Here is a 19,838-nt window from a genome sequence, read left to right on the forward strand (position 1 = left end):
GAATGGTGTCATCTTTTTCAGAATGGTCAGGAGTTTCCTCCTCTCCTTTCTCATCGATAATCACCATGGGCTACTTTTGATTTTATCAATTTACCACTTTCCTTTATCTCAATTAAGTTCATTAACTCCAACTGGCATAGTCTGAAATCTAGATGAAGAAAGCGGGGTCATAAAACGGATAATTTGTACTGCTTTATTATTGGGGTTGGGTAAAGGTTGAACATGCAGCTGAGAAGCTCAAAATAGTGGACGTAAATGTAATGGTGGCATAGGTTGACTCAGCTTAGGTAATTATAGTTGAGGCATTGGGTAAGGTGCATATGTAGGAGGATATGATTGAATAGGTGCATGCTAGGAATTATGTAAATGATGTGAATGGTTTGGTCCTCTCCATCCTTGTCGCCAAGATTGGGAGGGTTGTCCATATTGATATTCATTCCCATGTTTCCAATCTTGAGAGTGACCAAAGTTGGGATACGAAAACCAATGTGGATTATAACAATAAAAATGTGGTGGAGGTTCAGGAACCATACCTGCACTTACTTGAGGCCAATTCCTTCATGCTCCCATAGCATGCAATGATTAATCTTTAGGTTGTCCCCCTTCGTGTACAACTTTCAGCCTAGGTATGGAGGGACATTTGTCTGTAGCATGGTTATCTGCACAAATTTCACATTTATTAGTTTCTTTAATATCTAGAGGACATTCTCTTAAAGGATGATTTATTCTACATTTAGGACAAAAAATAGATAATATGTCTTTCTCTTCTACAAGTTTTTGCTGAAACTTCAAAGAGTTTATTTTTTTACTAACATTATTCAATATTTCAGTTTTCATATTATCCATTTTGTTTTCTAATCTGATAATCATAGCATCAGTAGATTCAGTTTTCCTATTTTTATTCCGAATTCCTTTACCATATCTATATTGGTTGCTCGAGAATTTCTTGCACGAGTCACAGATTTGATCAAAAGGTTTTTGAGCAATATCCCCTTGTCCCAATAGATTTAAATTATTCGTAGCATCATCAACAAGCCCACATAAGAACAATGTTCTAATAGTACTTAGATCAAATTTGTGTTTTTACCTTTGGAGGATGTACAGGAATCTCTCCAATTAGTCTTCTAGCATCTCATCATCATTTTGCACAATAGTAAAGATTTCATCTTGAATATCCCTAGTTTTACAATATTCCTGATATTTTGATAAAAACACTCTCTTCATTTGCTCCCAAGTATTTATAGTGTTTCCTCCTAGTCCCATGAACTAGCGGAGTGTTGCGTCGTTGAGAATTACATGAAACAACTTTAACTTTTGGGCATAAGATGAGTAATCATAACTTCTACACAAAATATCAAACTTGAATAGGAAAGAGTCTGGATCTTCATGTACCTTACCATAGAAATGAGGAAGAGATGATGGTGGAATATTTTTCATTTGCACTTGTATGTTAGGATTCACAATCGGGAATCCAAAAGTAGATTGTTCCTCATTTACCTGATTTTCACCACTTCCTTCTGCATGGTATTCCATATCTACCATTGTTGTTCTTCCACATGAACTGCTCTTAACAGGCTGAGAAGGCTGACTATGGATTACAACAATCTCCTTATTCCCCTTTATGGGTTGTGTCACACCGGAACTGCTACTACTAGATATTAGGTGGACTATTCCTGCGTGACGAGTCTGAAGTTGTTTGGACTTTCTACCTGCAAAAGAAGGCCCAATATGAGTTTTGGTTTCATATTTGTCAATTTTTCTTTGGCCCCTAGTGGGCTTCGGACCCCTACCTCTTTTAGGCATTCATTTCAAAAAATGACAAAATGAAATTCAAATAAAAGTTGCAAGTTAAAAATTAAATTGGCACCTATAAATTCGTTCAATCAATAGAAGCACCCTGCAAAAAAAGATAATATCAAACTTACCCCTATTGCAAAAAATGGAAAATTATTACCAATTCAAATCATCTCCCTGACAACGGTGCCAAAATTTTGGGTGCAGGAATTGTGCTAGAGAAAACTCCTCAACACTTAATTGTCAACCCGGGGGTTTCGTAAACTTAGAGATGAAGCACAGGTAATGCCATAAATGGTATGAACTTTTCCTATTTCTAATCATACATCTTAAAGGAAATTATTTGTAGGATCATATAGAAAATAATTGAAAAGGCAATTAACACCAAGGCAACTCTAGTGCTGGAATGTAAAAGACAATTTGCAAGTAAATCAAGTAAAGAAACCCCACACGACGGAGACAATATTAAATGCTAGAATGAAATGCTATGTTCATCTTCAGATGGATGGTAATTAGTCTAACAAGTGGGCCCTTGCAGAATCCTATCTTCCTTCTGATGTTCCTCTCACACAAACAACCTGTCCTTGCATCGTTGCAATCTGCTTGCAGGTACAGTATTTCTATGTAAGAGTATATTTTACCATCCTTACTGAAGATTTATGTTTGAGTGAAGGTGCTCTAAGCTTCAAGGCTTAGAGCACTCTATTTCTATGTCAAGAGACTTGCTCCTACATCGAAACAGATTTCCTTTTACTTAGTTCCCCAATTACTTTCGAAAGCTAAAATATGTACTGGAAAAGAGTTACAACTATAAATGAAATTCTGAAGTAAACTATCTGTGAAAAAGGAAATGCTTCAACTCATTGAAGTTTGCAGAGGAAATGAACTTCATGAAATAAAAGCACTTGAAAATAATTGAATAATAGCCTAGGTACTTTGCATGTGTTAATGAACGTTGGTACTTTTCCCACAATGATGACATTCTTTGCAGGTATAATGTGGTAACTACTTCCAAGTCGTTTAGAGGTGAAATTTTAATACCAAAACAGTTACACAATTAATGATTCATTCGCTTGCGAAATAATTGAAATTAAAATTCATGTAAGTTCTTTAATGTTTGCTGCAACAAATGACTAAAACAAGGTGCAGGTAACAGCCTGCACTGGTGCAGGAAGGAGTTCCTTGCTCAATCCGTTTGAAAGTGAATTAAAACAAAAAACAAGAGTAAAGGAAATCCAAGAAAGATATTTCATAAGTAAAACAAGCACAACTACTCTTCAAACCACGGATCCATTTCACACATAGGCAATAGAAGATATTTTAATTCAAAATTTAAAGATTAACGATTAAACCATTACATCACATAGCTGCAAAAGAAATAACCACATCGTCTTTCTGAATAATGAAAGCGAGAGGGGTAAACGAGCTGGGTTGGCTAGGCCATAGCCAACCACCTCGTTCCTCAATGAGATCAACACTTCAAAGATACATTAAATTTGAATTTAAACACTGCACATGCAAATCATAACGGTTCCTTGTATTACTCAATTTGTCAAATTACATTACAGAGCAATCCAGTCGCAGAGTAAGGCGATAAGCAGATTACATAAACCAAAATGATAGTCAATGGTTCGCTAGCTTCCTATCTACAACCTACATCATATATATATTTTTGGCTCTAGGCCATTTACACCAGTTACAGATAATTCTTGTTCAAGCCTTTCAGCCGAACAAACTTAGAAAATTGAAATTACAACTTTGGCCAGTGGTTATAACTTTGCTTGGGCATAATCTAACTTTGGAGAAAAATCCCTAAATTTGTGCCACCTATTATCCTACTTTAGTTTATCAATAGTTAGAATCGGAGTCGAAGATTGAGATCCATCCTCGTGGAAGATAACTTCTTGGAAATCTCGAATAGTAGCAGTGCAGGAATCTACCTGCACTAGTCAAGTCATTCACCATTAATACTAAGTTCCATGATTACTTTAGTAAATCAATAGAAGTTACAAGAAATATGTAAATAGGCACGAAATCTATATAAAAAGATTAATAAAGTGTTGTAAAACTTAGTATAAAATATGAGCATGTGTAGGAAAATGGTAACCATCTTGTACTAGTGCAAGAAAGAAGGGTCTTTTATTAAGATAAAACAAAGGTTAATATTGATGGAAATGGGATAGAAAATAGGGCAATTTAGGATACCAACATGGAGAAAATTACGCACAATACAAATTGACCAAAAAATAGTGAAAATAGTAGAAATATGTCCATCCAAAACCATAAAAATTATCACTCGCTTGAACCTTAAAGCTTTTTTTACTCATAATTAATCTATCCTGTCTCTAAAAGTATTGGATCTCACCCTTAGTTACCATTGCTAAGAGAAATAGAAAATGGAGGGTTTTTCTTTGTAGAATAAAAGGTTGTTAAATAAGACTACCAAGAAAGACATTTCCCTATAGCCTTCGTTGATCAAGTACTAGATTTCCTTGCATGAAAGAAATACTTATAGTTATTAAATGGGTTAGTGGGTGTAATAAAATTCAAGCTATCCCTGATAGCAAAGAAAAGACCACCTTTACCTACCCTTTGGTTGAATTTTTTTATAATGTCCTTCCACTACAAGTAGAGAACCTTGTAGCATAGCTTCTTTTAGAACCTCACCCAATATATTTATCATATCTCTATTTAGACTAGAGGTAGCTAGAAAATGTACATGACCAGAGGTTTTTTTAGATATTTTTTTAATATTTCCTCATAATAAGCACAACTAGGTGCACCTTAAAGAGGAATGCACTGGTGCATAAATAATCAGGCACATCGATTTCCATTGCTATTTTTTCCTATGAGTTAGGTAGGAATTATATTACATCAAGCAAACTATTACAAGTCTATAACTACTAAACTACCACTTGAGAAATCAAACTAGTAGCACAGACATTATTCTTTTGTCAAATTTATGTGGCCAAATTTCATATAGTATTTATATAAGTAATTAAATTTGATCCTATCATAGAAACTAGTTATTGAAATAGGACTTAAACTACTACCAATTACAGGATGCCTACTTAATCACAAAAAATTAGATAACTTAGAACTATAAACATGATTCAAACATCGGGGTAGTCCACCTAGGTAGGTGCTATGTCACATTTCTCCTCATTGTTACTATGGAAACCCAAGTGAGATTTTTTTTTAGCGATCAATAAGACATTTTCATTTAGATTTGCAATGTGCATCTATAAGGCATCCATATTCCATGTTAATGAATTTCTCCTACTAAACCTCATTATGCCCTACTACAAATTTTCCCATGGTGGTTTTGTTCTAATAGTAAATATCCACTATCTACATGCACTAATTCTCCATGAAGTGTGTATTCCTAGTGCATGAAATCCACCATGGTGTTGTTGGGAAAAGTATCCATTCAGAACGCCCCTATCCCACTCTAAGGTGTGACAGTGCCTTAGCAACAAATAAGGAAAACTACTTTCGTATTCTTCTTTATGAAATGTAAATGAAGAGGAAGGATGTAACTAACCTGTGTCTTTCGCTAGTTTGTTGATCCAATCACTCTCCTCTTTGTTCGCTTCCCGCTACCTGCTCCCTTTCTTGCTCAGCTTCACCAAGTTCCTGCAAGATCACAGAAGAGGAAAACTCCACAAAAACATATATTTACATTCATAAATAGCTTAGGATCAGATTTAAGCTAAACATGCAAATATAACAAAGCATCATTGATATACAAGCATATAGGAGAAACTCAAATAGTTTTATTGATATGATAAGAAAGTCCAAGAGGAGATACAACCAAGTGAGTCTCGATCGAGCATCTACCTCCCAGCAAAGGAATCCCTTCCTCACCTCCAACAAAGCCTAAATCACCCAATGCACTAATCTCAATCTCAAAGCAACAACAATTCTCTGCAAAGTACAAAATTCCAGCCTCTGGATCTCTGGGATGAGGGATCCATATATAGATGTAAGCAGAGAGGATGAGTCAGCTTATGTTTTGACTTGTGGCTTCTCTCTGTCAGTTCTTGCTTCCACTTGGAGGCTGAGAGCCTCTTACTCATCCTTGGTCGAACTCAGTGAGGCAAGTGTCATTGAGGAAGATTCTGGAAGCTTCCATTGTCTGTCCACCTCGTTGAATGACTTTGCCATTTGGCATTTCCTGCTGAACGCACCCTGGTAGTGCATTCACCTGCGTTGCAACGCACCTAGCCAGTGTATTTTGGTGCTTTGCAACGCAGGCAGCTAGTGGAGCATCTGAATTGATCCTGATTTGACTAGTTTTGAGCAGTTTCTGGTGGAGAACTTCTGGGAGAAGCTGTCATTGGTTGACCTTGTTCCTTTAGGGGCAGGAACAACACTTTTAGGGACTTTGGATCCCTTGGATTATGGACATTTCATGCTTAAAGCTGTAAGGCACAAAAATGTCTATAACAGTTGCCCCCTAAAGTATGAGGCCGTTTATCTGGTGAAATGCTTTATTAGGAGGATCCAAAGTTCTTTCAATGCTGGGAGGAGACCTGTAATAAGATACAATACAATACATTATCTTCATACGGTTTTCATGATCTAGCTAAGGCGGGCATTCCCATGCTCAGCTTTATAAATTCATTTTCATGTACATAGGAGAGACAATCGTCTGATGGTAGACTGATGATTCTGGTGAAGTCATCATCCTTTTGGTAGGATGATTATCTGTGCTGCAATGCTGTACATTTCAATGTTTTTATTTTTCCTGAATATATATCGCAGCCCGGATGGATGAAACTAGATCTGGGGTCTTCAATCTCGTCCAATCTTCACTCTAAGTACAAGTCGATCCATGTGAGAAATGTTTTGGAGTCGAACATGGAAACACATCGCTTAATTACCAGTTAGTGATGAAAACCGTTAACAAGCGCGAGAGGAATCACCGATAATGATAATGACCCTCAAGGTACCACAATACAATTCACATGGTGTGAATAAAGGACTTGGCGTCGAACACAACGCAAAATCTTTCGGTCGAAGGTCATTGATGTATACCTGTTGCCGGAAGTGAGAAACTTGCCATTGAGGCATGCAAGCTTCAAAGTACTGAAGGGGTGTTCCTAGATCAACTTCTTGGATAATGAGCTGATGTCGACAAGAAGCGATCCGTCAAAGGAGGGCCTTGATGTATCCCACATCAATGACACGGAACGGAGCAAATGATTTTGATGGAGGTGAAAACGATATGATGATATATGGTTCAGGGTGGCAGTCATGAAAGAATGAAGTATAATGTATGGTAGTGGATGGGACACGGGTGACTTCTCTGGATGACTTCTCTTGAACATGTCGGCGACACTTATATGATAGATTGGTAGCATTTACCCCAAAATTGGATGGTATGGCGAGACCATGGTGATGTGACCGGTGAATGAAACAACTCAGCCCGACTCAGGCACGGAGTGGAAGTGTCATGTTCAAGAGCGACTTGCTACCAATAAAGATTCTTTGAATTTCTTCCCAATTTTTCCCCAGTCATTGCTGACCAATACCTCTTTATTTTTGTCAAGCTTGAGTTGGATAACATATGCTTGTTCTATAATTTTCCCTTCGGGCAAACCCATCGCTATGTTTTAACGAGCCTAGCGATGGTGAAACTCGTTCTCGTCTAAAGACAAGTTTGTCGCTATTAATGTTTTTTAACGAGTCTAACGACAAAGATAACTCGGTCCTTTTCATTTTTAGAGAGTCTGAAATGAGACATAAAGGTAACTCCAGAATTCCTTTTTCGTCATCTAATCCCTTAAGTTCGAAAAAGTATAAAACAATACAAAAGGGATGAATTTTCGATAGTTTTAATGAGCCGAACAAAACAAGCGCTCGATCTTTTTGTGCAATAATCCCTCAGGTCCAAAAATATTAAAATCTAGAGGAGGGATAGCACTTCTGGTTGCTTTAACGAGCTGGAAGGCCAAAACTCGGCAATCTTTTCATATTTTACGAGTCAGATGAAAAGAGCTTAAAGAAGACTCGTCTTTTGAGGAACGAGTGATAAAATGGGTAGCAGCTGATTCCAGGTAAGGGTTGGAATTTTCCAAGCACGGCAGTGTCACAAGGATGGCTATTGAAATCACTCTTCGTAGTTGTTCCTCAAAATGGGTAAACAATCAAATGGAGGTGAATGATCGGCCAATGGAAAAGTGGAGGTGACTGTGTAAACAAGACCAAGGCTTTAATGGCTCATAATGTTACATTCATGGTGGTTATTTACCGGAGGATAGTTCATTTTTTAACGAGCTTAAACGCGGATTGAAACACTTGCTCGATCTTATGTTTATTTTTTAACGAGCATGAACTATGTGTTAAAACTACTCGATTAATCCAGTCATATGATAAGAATGTCTCATATAAAAACAACATCTTTTAGATTTTTGCCCCCAGGTATAAAATATGATTTCAAAGTTACCCCTACTTTAGTCCATCAAAACATTTGTTTTACCGAGAGAAGCCTACCTCTTACAAGTCACCCAAAGATTGTTCTATTCACACAGCAAAAAAAACACTTCTTTGGTGATGTCTACCGAGATAAACAAAGGTGAGTGACTCCGTCTGTCAACTCACATAACTTTGACAAAAGAATCTTATTCTAGAACAACCCCTCTTCCAATCACGGACGGGGTACGGACTAGTCATATTCTCCCGCGGAAACCTACTCCATACCCGAAGTTTTCCTGCCGAAGCAGACCAAGACGCATGCCCCCTGGGTTTTAGTCATATCCTTCCGGATTACTCACGCTCATCGGGAGGACGGACTGGGACTTGAGACATTTCTTGCGTGAAGAGACCATTTAGGGACGGTATATGACTATTTGCGATGCATGATCCGGGAAATGAAAGCTGTTCCACGAGCTTGACCACTCTTCCTTCGTGCGGAAAACACATTACTCTAAAGAGTGAGGAGACGATGGTCCCATGCAATAAATATAGTTTCTTCCAAGGAGTAGGTTATAATCCAAGGGTTCTTGAACGACCATGACATTCATTTGAACTGTCTTCTCTTTCAATGTTATGGGCACATTGGGGAGGATCCTTAAAGGTCGACTGGTTCCTTTATCAAATCCTGTCAGATTTCTCATTTCAGGCAAAAGCGATGGCAAACCAAGCGCTTTCCAAGCAATAGAGGAAAGGATACTCACAGAAGCCTCCTCATCAATGATGGTACCAGCCATGACCATTCTGTATATTTGGACGATAATTCTGAATTGTATGCTTGCTGGCAAACGAGGTCTGCCTAGTTGGTTCCAGTCGAAGGATACAACTAGGTTGCTTGGAGGTGGGACCGAGTAGACGGTCAGGTATGGCTCTGACGAACTTCGTTCTTGCGATAAAGGAATGGGTGGATTTCCCCCGTGTTCGTCGGAGTCTGTGTTGATGAAGAGAATTTGGACGGTGTCATCCTTATCCTCTTTAGTGACTGTATCATTCGAAGATAAAACCCCTGAAGGCAAGACTGAGTCAACTATCGCCTCGACCTTTTGACTTTCGTCTAGTATGGATTCAGTTGGTTTATCTTCAATGATAGACGCTTCAGCCGACCACTTGAGCGGGCCAGCTGGATTCTCAACTAGTGACGGACTTGGCAAGAGTTTTTTGTATCCAGGAGGAAATTGTAACGGTGAAACCAGACAATCATCCAAAACTCTTTTAGCCTCGTCTAAGAAGGGACAACGGTGGAGGGCATGGTCGCCTTCGCACAGTCTACAGGGAAATCTAGCTTTCCCTTTTTGTCCTAGGGCTTCACTTTCACTAGTTGACGGTGTGCTTTCAACATGATCTCCAGAGGTTGATGACACCAGATTGTGCAAACGAGGAGACCAGTCCCTTAGTATCCGGGGGATGCAAGGACAATCTCTGTGAAACTGGTCTCCTCTACAAATGACACATGGCGATTTAGGCCTGGTCAGTGCTGTGTGTGGATTTTCATTAGACGACACTTGTTTTCCCTTATTTGCCTTTGGCTCCTTCTTTTTTTTTTCTCTTTCTTCTTCTTTTCCTTCTTCTCCTTAGGAACTTGGTTTTTAGCTTTACCAGTCCCGTCAAGCGAAGAGGAAGGAAGAGATGAAGAGTTAGAGGAAGTAGAAGGTTGGTGGGAAAGTCTGGATTCGTCTAACTGCTGATTCGACTGTTCAGGAATAGTGGTGTTCTGAACGACATTGGTTGAGAAGAGCCAAACTGGCAAGCCAATTGTCAGTCCTGGAAGTGACAATGTGGCCATATGGGGCACACCAACATCTCCCCAAGAGGAGAATGGACTAGGATTTCCACCATGGGGAATTCCTTGGTTGGTAGGCTCCATCTTCTCAACCTAAAGATCAACGCAGGAAAAAGGGTATGAATATTCCGTTTAAAATAAATTTTAACACGCTTTGAAACAACTTTGTTTTTTCAGTTTTAAAGAGTCGAGAAAAAACTAAAGATGACTCTAGTCTCCTTCGATTTTTAATGAGCCTGAAGTGACAAGTGCTCAGATGGACCTTTTCTGTTAAGGAGTCTGAAAAGGAACGAAAGGGACTACTCTGGAGATCTAGGTAGAGGGTGTGCCAAACCAATCGCAAAACCGCAGAATACTTTTTAGGGTACGGGCGGTCAATCTTCCCGAATGTTGTGTTTAGTGAATTGCGATCAGTAGGGCGGCCGACACGTCTTCCTATGGATAAAGGTTTTATGCCTATAGGGGTCTCCCAATATATACTCGATGGTACGTGGGAGCACAATCCGTACTGGCACTTATCGTCTCACAGTGGAGGAATCACCCAACCAACAGTGAGGACAATAGTTACCAGGCTTTACGACGCTGGAACACGTCTCTAGCCTAGACCTCTATGTTGTGCGTTAAGTTACAAAGCGTTGTTAAGTTCATTCAATTTATTTTAGGTTGATCTTTCTTAGAAGTTTTCCTTTTTGGATCACCACGAGATGTAGATATAATTCCTAAATGCAGTCTAAAGATGGTAAGCAAGCTTTTATCTCTTTTCAACCATGAAAATCCTAGCTACAAGGGGAAAAGAAAGACACAATATTTTCTCAAAGAGCAAAGAGCACACTGTAAATGCACTTTTCCTAAATCAAGCCATACAAACTGTGAAAATGCAAATGCAAATATGCATGTATTTTTTTTTCACTTTCTTAATATTGATGCCTAAAAAGAAAGTTGTTGTACAAATTTGAATTGGATTTCAAGTGAAAAACACAAACAAGCTTCTTTTCGAAATCAAAAAGACAATTACGACACTTTATGATTTTGAAGTAAACACTTGTTTCGACACTAGAAATTCACAAATTCAAGCCAATAGGCAAAATTAAAAGCGCAATCAACTATCAGCAGCAAATAAAATTCCTCCTAAGATCAAAACGACACTTACGACAGGTCTAGATCTAAGGGCGACAGTATGATCAGTTTACTTTTGCAATGGGAAACTGTAAATGACATAACAAATACACAAAAACAAATACAGTTTCTTTTATACAACTGAGGCGGAATTAAGGCAAAGAAAAGGGGTTTTCAGATAGGTACACACACTGATAACAGGCTGCAAAAAACAAAGATAAAACTGAACAAAATGAAGCAAAGAACCTCAGCTACACAGGGCAAAGACTGATCAACGCACCTGTTGCACAGAGAAACTGAATTACAGCGCAGGTAGCCCTCTCGGGACCTGCGTTGAAATGCAAAACCTCTTCACAGAGCCTGCGCTAAAGCAGAAACGAGAATTGTCTCCGGGTTCTGGGTCACGGTTTACAGTTTAATCTATGGTTTTTGGTCGGATAAAAGCAATCAAATGTGCACAATCAGAGGGATGATTTAAATGAGGACTAAGAGCTATCACAAAGGGTTTTCAGATCATCTATGAGTTAAGTGTTCAGATCATAAACAGGCCCAGTGAATGGACTAGAGCAGTAGATCTCTACTTTACATTTGTAAATGGCAAATGAAGTTCGATTCGCCACTCCTGAGTTTATGAGATGAACAACAATAGAAACACAAATAAACTAACTAGACACGATCCCCAGTGGAGTCGCCATTTTGTTGTTGGGAAAAGTATCCATTCAGAACGCCCCTATCCCACTCTAAGGTGTGACAGTGCCTTAGCAACAAACAAGGAAAACTACTTTTGTATTCTTCTTTATGAAATGTAAATGGAGAGGAAGGATGTAACTAACCTGTGTCTTTCGCTAGTTTTTCTATCCAATCGCTCTCCTCTTTGTTCGCTTCCCGCTACCTCCTCCCTTTCTTTCTCAGCTTCACCAAGTTCCTGCAAGATCACAGAAACATATATTTAGATTCATAAATAGCTTAGGATTAGATTTAAGCTAAACATGAAAATATAACAAAGCATCATTGATATACAAGCATATAGGAGAAACTCAAATAGTTTTATTGATATGATAAGAAAGTCCAAGAGGAGATACAACCAAGTGAGTCCCGATCCAGCATCTACCTCCCAGCAAAGGAATCCCTTCCTCACCTCCAACAAAGCATAAATCACCCAATGCACTAATCTCAATCTCAAACCAACGATAATTCTCTGTAAAGTACAAAACTCCAGCCTCTGGATCTCTGGGATGAGGGATCCATATATAGATTTAAGCAGAGAGAACGAGTCAGCTTATGTTTTGACTTGTGGCTTCTCTCTGTCAGTTCTTGCTTTCACTTGGAGGCTGAGAGCCTCTTACTCATCCTTGGTCGAACTCAGTGAGGCAAGAGTCATTGAGGAAGATTTTGGAAGCTTCCATTGTCTGTCCACCTCGTTGAATGACTTTGCCATTTGTCATTTCCCACTCAACGCACCCTGGTAGTGCATTCACGTACGTTGCAACGCACCTAGCCAGTGTATTTGGGTGCTTTGCAACGCAGGCAGCTAGTGGAGCATCTGAATTGATCCTGATTTGACTAGTTTTGAGCAGTTTCTGGTGGAGAACTTATGGGAGAAGCTGTCATTGGTTTACCTTGTTCCTTTAGGGGCAGGAACAACACTTTTAGGGACTTTGGATCCCTTGGATTATGGACATTTCATGCTTAAAGCTGTAAGGCACAAAAATGTCTATAACACATGGGGCCTTCACTCAATGAACCTTTGACATACCGCGTGTTTTCAAGGCTAACTAAAAAATACCCATAATTTGACTACATATTGGAAAACGCCTCTAAAAGTCACTTTATTTAACCCCCTACCAATACAAACCCAATACATCTTCCCAATTTTAGAAACCCCTACTTTCACTAGATATTGTAGGTATCCATTTTTTTCATTAACGTTTTTTATACCCACTGCAGGTAGACCACTAATGCACATTACCGATTCCCCAATCCACCTATCACTTTGAAACTCGCCCCAACAGATTGAATAAGAAAGAAGGAGAACCCTTATCCACATCCATAGTATTTAGCAGCCATAGTAAGTAGTCAGTCGCAACAATCGGAGTTTCACAACCCAACTCCCCTGTACAAAGCTAGTTTCTGGATTACATAGTGGCATCACATGGTGAGGTAACGTGTGAGGATAGGACCCGGTAGGGGTCTCGACCAACAGGAGACGTGTGTTAACGCTAACTATTCATATGGTTAGGCCTGGTAGGGACTCGACTAAAGGCCCAGTAGGGACTCACTATTCATATGGGAGGGAGAGGAACAACTATCTTTTGGCCCCCCCCACCAAATAAGTACCCCAAAAGTCGCCATCATGCGTAAGCATGACTCGACCATCACCATCAACTTGAAGAACAACAGGCCGCCATCGCCGCCATCAATTTGAAAGTCGTTTTTGGGTCACTTTCACTCGGGAAATGACTGATTTCACCTCTCCCTTGACCTGGTAACCTTGGATGAGCCCCTAACGAGCCTTATGGTCGAGCCTGCTTACGTATCCTAATGAAATATACAAATAGATTATATATGTTGCAGTAGTTTTCAATGAGATGTAGAATTTCAGGATGAAATAACTAGAATTGGTAATTAGAGATATCATAAATCAATATCGTTATATATGTAATTATGCATGAATGACTTGCGTTGCTCAATATTCCAAACCTCTGCCACCCCCCCACCCAATAAGTAAATTGAATGGCAAATATAGTAGCGAAAAAGTAGAAAACCTCCGCCAAGGGAGAGAGATCGAGGTCGAGTTCTTGGGAAAGGTTCGATGTTTATGGTTCCATAGAGTTCGAGGTCTATGGTTTTGTCGATATAAAGGGTATAGTTCGATGTATAGAGTTCTCTGGTTCAATAGAGGTCAGTTTTAGTATGTGATAGCTCTCTCTTGTATGTGTGGATATGTATCTCTAGGCAATGACCTCTTGGCTATGACCGGCTTACAAGGATCGGCTATTGGATGACCCTATGGCAATGACCCAAATATCTTGCTCAATGGCCACGCGGGTGCTACATGGCATCACCTAATTAGTTATACTTTTAGGGGGCATATCTCTCCATCCAAGTGTCACATTGAGATAAGAATCATATCACTAGAAAGTTAATGAGCACGATGCAATGTTGTTATCTAAAGTTAATTCCAACAAGTTTATAAAATAAGAAATTGTGTAATCCCATTTCCATAATGAGACCATGGAGTTTAGGTTAGCTAAAAGTAACAACTTCCATGAGCTTGGAGAATTCCAAGGTGATGAGAGGGAGCATTATATCTTCCATGGAGGACCTTAAATGATACCATTTTAATGGGACTATGGTAGTTTTTGTTGTATACAAATTCCACCATTGCTAAAAACTATTTCCATATTCTTTGTTAATCCATTACATACATGTCGAACATTTCTTCTATGGTTTTCTTAGTCTCTCCATTTTTCCATTTATTTTGGGATAATAAGTTGTGCTAAACTTTAGTGGGGTCTACAAGGCCTCAAGGGAACCAATACAAAATATTCTAGTGTGATTTAGCACTTTTGGTCAATCTATCCCTCACCAAAAAATAGAATCATGGTGACAACAGAGTGACAACGTAAAACCAACGCATTCAATACCTTTCCGTGCTATCTTCATAGGCTTCTTCAAGGTATATATCTTAACAAATCCACCTCTTTTTTGTCTCGTTCTAAGAACTCCCTCTTAATCAAATCTTCAATCCGCCTTTTAATTTGCATGAAATCTACCTTGAATAGCCCTCCGATCTTTATCCCAGATATACTCTACAAATTCCACCACATTTTCAATTATATCGTCTCTGCTCAACGTTTCATTACTGCTATCCTCTTCAAGTACAGTATCACAAAGTGTAGCCAGCCACTCAGCACTGCTACTTCCTGCAATTCCTTTATTACAGAACACCTCAAATACTTGTTTCAAAACCCTGGAAAAAATATTATTCTCCTGAAAGACATCATCATCATATTTCGTATACTGGTCCCGTAATTCTATAACCTTCCTCACAAACGCAAACACTTCCCGCAACAATAAACTTTTATCCCTTCTGCCTGCATTCTGCTTTAGCACAGCATCTTCAGCTTGTTTAACAGGTGATGTTACTTCACTAATAACATGCTGCTTAAAAATATTTTCAATTGATTCCCATCCATTAGGTACACTATCAAATAGCCTCCCCATCCTCAAAATATCTTTATATCTATGTTCCCTTAGCAAGGAAGCGCATCTTGAATGTTCATCCTCAAGAAGATATGTCATCAAATGGGAAAACAATACATTCTTTACATTCTCTAATACCTTTTGCTCGCTGCTCTTATGCAAATATCTTGCAACTCTGTCCTTCTCGAGTATGAAAGCTTCATCCACCCTTGACATATAGTCCGTATAGGAATCTTCTAAAATCCATGAAGAAGCCTTCCGAGAGTAGAAATCTGCAGTATGTTCCAACATGGCCACTTCAAAATCATTTGTATAGAAATCCATGTCAACCTCCAGAAAAATGGCGACAATATCTTTCAAAAGGGTCTCGGTCTCATCTCTTGGCTCTCCTTCGCGTTCGCGCTCTTCATCAATAAGAACAATCGCCGCATTCTTCACATTAATTCGGATTTCCGGAAAAACAAGGTCTCGGAAGTACTCGATTCCAACTTCTCTGACTGAAAGAAGGGAGGGATACCAGACATCCAAATGTTGGAAGAAAGCGAACATGGAACGGAGCATGGCCTTGAAAATTTTCCAGCGTTTGATAAGTTCTCTCGGCAACAATTGGTCATCAGTCTGTTCCCTCAAAGCCGGTGAAACCGTTAAGGTTATGTACTCTTTAATGGAATCCCTGTATCTATTATAGAGTTCCGGTTTCTCGCGAATATAGTAAACGACAGTGTAAATAGCCATTTTGTCGTCCACAGGCACCTCAAAGTTGACATCTTCTTCCAACCGGCTACTCAGCTGTAGGATAGCTTTGTAAATAAAAGCCCAACCTTCTTCCAGATCAAACCTCTTGTCTTTCACGGCCCTGTTGACAATAGCCCATCCTTCCTGCACGTTTATGATACTTCCACTGCTCCTCGTCATTTCGAAACCAAAGCTAACTGACACTGTTTTCTTAGGGAGAGAATACTTGGTTATCAGAAGGTATGATAGCAGAGTACGCGCTCCACTCTAGAGAAGGTTGAGAATCTGTTTGTGGTAAACGAGTGATTGCAACTTTGTATTTATAATATCGTTAAGGCTGGGTTATGTGGGCCCGGCATGTGAATGTCCCCTCCCGTCGGCAGGTTCCGTCGCGTGTTCATGATATTTATTTTAATTTCATTTGATTATGCCCATTAAAAATAAAATTTAAAATTACAATAATAATAATAGAGAAGTAAACTATTTTTAAATTCTATATATATATATATATATATATTTTATTTTTTTAAAGATTATTTTGAGTAATTTTTCATATTATCTTGAGAATATGCGTTTGTTCTATTTTTAATATATTATCTTTTTTTGTAAATTAGAGTCTCCACATATTAGTAGGGCCTTTTTCTCCAATATACCATGATTTTTATGTTTATATAAATGGGAGTATATATAAGGGAAAGTCACACCTTATTAAAGGGCATCTACAATGGTGCTGGTGCTCATAAATAGTGGGGATTGACAAGGAATTATGTGTTTGTTCTAGCTATAATATGGCATGATGTTTATGGTCAATAAAATGGGTGAATCCATAATGGAGTGAGATTTTCTCTTACTAATATAATGGTTGGTTATTCATATGTTAATGACACAATCAACATAAGGCAACCTGCTTACTCCACCTCCACCTAGATCTCTATAGTTATTGAAATGGGGTATTTGTAAGGGAGTGAATCATTATATTAAAAAAATAATTGATTTATTGATTTGCGATAAGGGGCATCCAAAAAGGAGTGATGTCTCCCACTAACATAGTGGGCATCCGCAAGGAAGTGGTGCTTCCCACTAACATATTGGGCATGATTTGACGAAAATGAAGGCACCCACGAGGATATGGCCTTTCCTTGTAACATAATGGTTGATTGGATACATGATGAGTATGTGGTATGTTTGTATTTTCAAAGATACACTTTGCAAGTTTTTTATGAGATGTTATTGGGATAAAATTACATAATTAAGCAAAAAACACATAATGCATTGCCAAAAGCTCACTATTAAGCATGGAACTTGAGAAAAATCTCATAATGTGTTGTCAAAAATTCATAATAGCATTGAACTCATACACAGCTTATGTTGAGAAATGGCAACAAGAAATTGCAATTTAGTTTGTCCTTGAATTAAACTGAGAATTAAAATCGAATTCTATTCTCATAGCAACTTGTAAATAGTTAATTAAGTTTAATTAACTTAATTAGCATAAGAATTTCGAGTTGGAATTCTTTCTGGAGGCATGTATGTGTTATCCGTAAGTTTTAGGGGTCCAATATGAGTCTAAATTGAGTTGTAAATTAGATAACTGAGTGTACTGAGTTATGTTCAGTTAAATTAGTTCCAAATTGTTTGTGGAACTAATAAAGAGTTAACAGTCAGTTGGTGCACTAGTGCATCCACAAGTGTCATTGTAGTTAACTGAAGATTCCCTTATCAGAAATTCATGCATGTCAATTCTTAGAAAGACCGAGTTGAGAATAGAGTGCAAGGACAATATACTATGAGTTGTGTGATTTACTGAGTTGTATAGATCATGCATGTAATTAGAGAAGAACATATCTTTAGATTACACGGTTTTGGAAGGATGAATTCCCTTTAAATACAGGCTATTCATCCTAGGAATTATGCAAGAGATTCGAGGCTTTGAGAGCTGCTGAATAGGCTAAGGATTTGGCTTGAGCTAGCTTTTGAGCTGAGAGAGTTGAGCATACTTGTACGGAATTGCTTTGGTGAAAACAAGCTTTGTATTTTCACTCATATTTCTGATATGCAAGACAGATAGAGGGGTTTTGAGCATTGGCTTTCCCTAGATACATGTTGTGTCTTCTTCTTGTTCATATTCTTTTCATCGATCTATTGGCTTTCACTAGTTGAAAGTAGAAGTAGATTCTTGTCCTGTTCTTCAGTAAATTGCATGAGCTTGTGAATCTATAGGATTTTCTACATGATATCAGAGCTAAGAATAATATGCTAGATGAGATTTCGAAGTTTTTATTTTTGGGTTACAGGTGAAATTTGAATTTTCAATACATACTTCTAGATCGGCTCATGGCCTTCTACAGTTTGTGGCTCGAGTATGTCTTGGAAGGAAACTTGAATTTTATAGCCTGGAGGGACACGATAGAGGCTGTGCTAGAGGATAATGGCTTGAAATGATTTGTTGATCAAGAAATTCCTAAGCCAAGAACATTAGATGCACAGAATTTGGTTGAATGGAAGAAGTGTGTGCCGAAAGCGAGGCAGATAATCCTTGAGGGAGTTTGAGACCACATTATCTTGAGTCTGGATGGCAAGGAAACTCCATACGTTATGTGGAAAACATTGATGGCCTTGTATTAGGACAACCATGACCAGAGGAAATTGGCATTGAAGGACAAACTACGAAAAATCAAAATGGAGAAAGGAGACACTATTCAAAAATACTTGACCAAGTTCACTCAATGTCGTGATGAACTTGGAAGTGTTGGAATCATGGTTGTCGAGGATGATCTAGTGATTCTTACTCTTCTAGGGCTCCCAAAGAGTTGGCATAATTGTCAGGACTCTGTCAATGGTCGAGAGAAGCTGTTAGATTAGGAACGACTGTGGTGGGATTTGATGTAGGAGGAGATCACGAGGAACACTAGACATGGCTCTTCAACAAAGATGGATGATGAAGAGAATCATGCCTTAACGGTTAAGTTGAAAAAGGGGAAAAGGAAAGCTTTTCATTCAAAATTGGATTTTTATCATGGAGGTAAGATGAAATACATGATGAAATTTAAGTGGTTTCATTGTCACAAGCTGGGCCATTTTGATGCAACTTGTCGACTCAAGAAGTCCAAGAAGAAGTCCTAAGGAGGAGCAATGGGTGAGGCTTTGGTGTCTCAATTCGAATTAGAGTTTTCCCTCATTGCATGCATGGTATCACAAAAGATGCAGAGTGTATGTTACTTATACAGTGGAGCTTCATTCCACATGACTGGTGAAATGGAGTTGTTTAATGACATGGAGGAGAAATATCTCAAGATGCATATCGAGATGGGTGACGATGGGAAGTATATTGTTACTGAATTGGGAACGATTACTTTTCAGAGGAGTCATGGGGCTCCACTCACCTTGAATAATGTTATGTATGTGCTCGGGCAGAAGAAGAACTTGGTATCTATTTCCATCCTTGAGGATAGAGGCGTTCATGTGATCTTCTCGAAAGGAAAGTTGTTCATTCAACACATAGTCTCGGGTCAAGTAAAGAAGATAGGGATTCAGATGAAGAATATTTATAAGTTGGAGGTAAAGGAGAGTGCTTCTTTGAGAACAAAAGCAGATAGGGTGGAGAGCCGAGACGTTGGCGAGTTTTGGCACAGGCAATTAGGCCACCTGCATCATGGGGCTTTGAATATATTACAACGGATCTCTATCAGTCTTCCCAAAGGTACACTTGAGCTAGTTGATATATGCAAGG

At 38.7% G+C, this 19,838-nt stretch overlaps 1 pseudogene; it reads right to left on the reverse strand.

The window, feature by feature from the left end:
* Positions 1 to 14,923: 14,923 nt before the first annotated feature.
* Positions 14,924 to 16,288, reverse strand: LOC149220448 (cullin-1 pseudogene; annotated as a pseudogene).
* Between the last annotated feature and the right edge of the window lie 3,550 nt (positions 16,289 to 19,838).

This window comes from Pinus tabuliformis, chromosome Q (genome assembly GCF_031772625.1).
Source record: "Pinus tabuliformis cultivar Carrire ecotype Pingquan chromosome Q, CPIR1, whole genome shotgun sequence".
Lineage (NCBI taxonomy): Eukaryota > Viridiplantae > Streptophyta > Pinopsida > Pinales > Pinaceae > Pinus > Pinus tabuliformis.